General features: G+C 45.8%; 1 non-coding gene across 1 annotated transcript; it reads left to right on the top strand.

Moving 5' to 3' along the window:
* Positions 1-3,442: 3,442 nt before the first annotated feature.
* On the top strand, positions 3,443-3,549 carry LOC112483134. Its single transcript, XR_003047522.1, has one exon. It is a non-coding gene; the product is annotated as a U6 spliceosomal RNA (small nuclear RNA).
* The last annotated feature ends 1,437 nt before the right edge of the window (positions 3,550-4,986 follow it).

Here is a 4,986-nt window from a genome sequence, read left to right on the forward strand (position 1 = left end):
GGTCATACAAACTGGATAGAGCTGGAAACTGAGGCTTTTAGAGCATCAGTACCTAGGCTACAGAGCAGAGAAGATCATAGCAGAGCAGGAGAGAGGTCTAGAGGTCCTGAGGTCAGGTCTGCATGATCTCCATTACCTGTCTTCTTTGTAGTACTCACTATGGGGATCCCAGGTAGAAAGGGGTGTGAGGTGTGGAGAAAGGAAATGAAATGGAGTAAGAGGAAGTAGGAGAGGAGGGAGGGAAGGTAGGGTGAGGCAGATGAGGAGAGGAGGGCAGGGAAGATGGGATGAGGGGCATAAGGAGAGGAGGGGAGGATGTGGTGGGAGAATAGAAGGAATAGGATATGGGTGAGCAGCAAAAGGATGGGACAGAGTGATGGGATGAGGAAGAATGAGGAGGGGAGGAGAGAGGGATGATGAGGGAATGAAATAATGTGACATAGCAATGGGTGAGGTAGGGTGAGGGATCCCAGGAATAATGCTGGCTCTTTAGATCTGGGGGCTCTTACTCTCCCACCTCCAGACTAATGGGGGCCTGAGCTGTAGGTGGCTCTACTTCTTTCTATTCCAGTTCTGTCTATTTTGCCTCCTCCAGTCTTGCCTGTGCCAACACGGAGGCAGAGAGTTTAGACACTGGCCCTTACCTGGTCCCTGCTAATGCTAAAGTGTAGATTTAGACCTTCGAGGGTTCGGGCTGTGCCTTCAGGTATTGATGACATGGACTCTGTTGTCTGCCAGTGTCACTATTGCTGCCCTCTGTCCCATTGCCCTGGGTGTCAGATGTGTGTATGAAGAACCAGGGTGCACAGTGAGGCATAGGGTATAAGGATATAGGCTCTGGAGGTAGATTATTGACCTTGTAAGGTTACTTGCCACATCTGTACCTCATATCCTTTTTTGTAAAATGGGGATAGACAACAGCAATACCTCAGAGGGTAGTTGTGAAGGTTAATTAAGGTAACACGTGTAATGTACCTAGTTCTGAGCTTGGCAGTAGTTAATGCTCAACAGAATTAACTGTTACTCTGTAAGTTCACAGATATCTCGGTGTGTGAGTGCATCTAAATGTTTGAGTCTGATTGGGAGATATTTGTACTGTTGTTTCTGTATGCAATTTGTGAGAGTGTATCTGTGTAATTATTTTTGTGTGGTAGTGTGCCTGATTCTGTTATTTGCTGTCGGCGTATGGTTTTATGTTAGTGTACATGTATGATTAAATGACCGTGTCTACATGACAAAGAGTGGATGAAGTGTGGCTTTGTGGCTTTTGACACACTGGTATATGCATACACTTCTGATCATGTCTGTTCCAAACACCCTACTCACCCTCCCTCTCCATGGAAACGTCATAATACTTGGTGTCCCTCATTTCCTCACCCTGAAGGAACCGGAACGTGGGGGCAGGGGTGGGTGTGGGTGCCAGTGAGGAGGTGTTTAGACAGGAACACATGTTCCCTCCTAGACTGTGTATGGGAGGGGGAGCCCCCTATCTTGCACATATCCTGAAGGTTCCAGAGGAAGTGCTCCCCCTCCAGCTGGTTCTCAGTTCCCTGTCTTGTCACCATGGCAACAGTTGCCAGGGGTTCCCATGGTTGCTAAGATCTGGGTGTGGGAGGTTACCAGGAGATGTTGCCAGTAGAAACAGAGAATCCTGGGGGAAAGGAAGACTACTCCCACAGCTGCCAGCTCTCTGCAGTGACAGGACTGGCCCTTGGACTTCTCCTGTCCCAAAATTGTACTTATGATTTGTATGTGGCAGTACTAGGGTTGGTGGGAGGCTTTAGCAGGAAGTTGAAACTAGAATACTGGGATTTATCTTCTGAGGAAAAAGGGGGCTCTAGCCTGCCCATTACCATCGTTAAGGTTGGGAGGCCCTTAGAAATTAGTGATTGAATTCTGTCCCCAATTTCTTATACGTCTCCCGTGAACTCTGCTTGAGTTCTCCAGTGGCTAGTGTTTATTACCTGATGCTTCTATCTGGTATAGGAAGGAATGCTACATTAACCCCATTACCCTGGATGCAGACTGACTTCTTCCTGAGGTCAGACTCAGCATCTCACCTGGATATATACTTCATGCTGACACTTTAGCCCAGACTTCAGTCCCACACTGAGTCTCAACTTTGGCCTCAGCCTGAGACACTGACCTTAATCCTGAATCAGGCAGTGCCCCCAAACCCAGCCTCAGCCCAAGCCTTCCTGTTAGACATGGATGAGCCCCAATCTTAATACAGATATTTGAATTTATCCACAGATGCAATTCTGATCATGTACTCTGACTGAACACTGACCAGAAATCTAATTCCCTGATACTTGCCTGGCAGCTTGCTGCATGTTTTGAACTGACCAGTACCATAAGGATTCAAAAGGGTCATTTATTGCCTCGGTGTGAGAGGACAGTGCTAGAAATGACCAGCAGAGGGCGTGCAACATCAGGTTCTAGAGGCAAGCTTCCCAGAGCCCACCTGGGAGGGGGATATCAGGCGTATCGAGATCTTGAATCGTTTTTCGAGACCCAGGTCAAGACCCAGAGCTGCAAGCACAACAGTAGTCTAAAAGGTTGAACTAAATAAATTAAGGTTGAACTAAATAAAATAAACTAAAATAGTGGTCTAAAAGGTTGAATTAACCCAGCGATGCTGACACTTTGGGGTCACGTGGGTCTGTACAATCATGGGTCTTCCTACAGCTCATCTGGGCTGAGGTCTGGGAACTCACCAGAAGGTGCTTAACCATTTACTGGCATCACGGGTCTTAAGAGGACTGGATACCTGGTGAAGCATCCCATTCCAACTCAATGCTCAATACAGCTTCAGTACCTTCCTTGGTATCTGGTTATCTTTTGGTCCTATTGAGCAGAAATCTGCCTCTCCTCCACCTTTTTGGTCTTAGCTCTGTGCTCAAGATCACATCAACCTCACTGGTCCCACCTGCCAGGCATCCCTCAAGTCGCTCCTCTCCAGGGTGAACACCCCGCAGGCCTTCCTGGGTTCTTCCTCTGCCTTGTTCCACTCCAGGCACTAAGACTATGGTCTCCTGTCTGAGTTTCAGTTCATGGTGCTTGGTTTAGTTTTTGGATTACCTGGATTAGTTTTTTCCTGACATGCCAGTGCGGTATGCAAATGAGTCAGCCTGCTCCCTCCTCTGACTCCAAACCTCTTTCTGTGTAGCCTCATGTTGCGTCAGTGTTTTTGGTAGCCACCTCATATTGTTCACCCATAACCAAGTGAAGACCACAACCTATTTTCTCCCTGAGCTGCTAAATCACATCTTGCCCATTTTGTACCTGTCGTGATTTTGAAAGGAGTGTTATATTTATTTTATGAACAAAGATACTTGAAATAAATAAAATAAAAATATTTTGGCAATACTTTCTGAGTTTTAGGGAAATCCCTGGGCTTTGAAATCTCTGCACTTGATGCGTACTTAAAGGTAGGACTGAAGTTCTCACTTTGGCAATACATATGCTAAAATCGAAAAAATACAGAGAAGGTTAGTATGGCCCTTGCGCAAGGATGACATGCAAATTCATGGAGTGTTTCATATTTTTGTTTTTGCTGAATATTAAAATGTAAGATTGTAAAGTGAATGTATATATGAATAACTTAGTATATTACAAAACAAAAAGAGGGACTAAAGATTCTCAGCTGGCTTGGCCGTGACTTCAGCACTGTGGATAGAGGCCATTGGAGGTACCCCCAGCTATACCTTGGACTGTGAGTGGGTGGAAGATAATACACGCATAGCCTTCAGGTGGGGCCAGAAATCCATGCTGCTCACTCAGTGCCTTACGGTGTAGAAAGCTCTTTTACCAAACTCATTCTGCCCTCATTCAACTATCAGCCCAGGCAGCAGACAAGAAAGGGACTATTTTCTAGATGTTCACAGTTGAGGAAACTGAGGTTCAGCTAGGTCAAACTCCAAGCAATCTTTTGGGTGTGGTGGGACAGAGGACACTAATTACTCCATGTTTAGCAAACATTACCTCTGGGGAATGACTTTCTCTTGAGATAAAGAGGAGTACACTTGAGCCAAAGCAGGACAGGGTAGTTGGAAGTCTGTGTGGAACTGAAGCTCCAGACAGCCCAGGGAACAGTGGAAGTTGGTAGGAGGAATAGTCGAGGAAGATCTAAAGTTCCAGTCAGGACTATTGAACTGAGGGTGGAGAAATCTGGCTGTCTAAATTAGAGTCCACAGAGGCCCAGCTTTTAGCCTGAATCCTAATGCTTAGCTTCACTGAGCCTGGAGACAAGGAGAAGGGACCTGTAGGATGTTATTAAGCTGTCTCCAAGCCTAATGGATGTCCATGGGATAACTCCAGGGAGGAGAAGTATGGGAATCTTGTGAATGAATGGGGTGAGTTGTCCAGGTAATAAGAAATCCTGTGACACAGGCCTGGCTACCTGTGTATGTCTATTCTTAGAAGGTGGAAAGGGAGAGGTGCTAGACCACAACACAGCTGTTTCCTTGAGGTGTATTTTGACAGGCAGCACAATAACATGGTTAAGAACATGGGCACGGAAGTCAGACTACCTGGTTCCCCTACTTCCTAGCTGCATTACTGTGTAACCTGGAAAAAACTTCAGCCTCTCTATTCCTCACTTTTCTCATCTGTAATGAAAATCTCATAGGATTGTTTTGAAGATTAATTATTTATGCAAAGCACTTAGAACTGTCCAGCACATAGTAAGTGCTCAAAAATGTTAGCAATTATTTGTATTTGAGACCCCTATGAAATGAAGGTAGAGTGTCTGCCTCTGAGCCACATTCTAGAGAGGCTTTCCTGCTACAGGTACTGGCTCTGTTCTTACCAGGTGAAAGGGATGAGTGGGGATTCTGTAGCCCTCTGAAAACTTCTTCAGACCATAGTTTACCCAACCATATTATATCACATTAAACCAATTTGCAAAAACAGGAGGAAACTATCAGACCAAGGAGGGTCCAGAAGACCAGGAGAAAACACAGCCAGCTAGCTTTCACCTACTTT

The sequence above is a fragment of the Pteropus alecto genome, unplaced genomic scaffold, assembly GCF_000325575.1.
Source record: "Pteropus alecto unplaced genomic scaffold, ASM32557v1 scaffold206, whole genome shotgun sequence".
Classification (NCBI taxonomy): domain Eukaryota; kingdom Metazoa; phylum Chordata; class Mammalia; order Chiroptera; family Pteropodidae; genus Pteropus; species Pteropus alecto.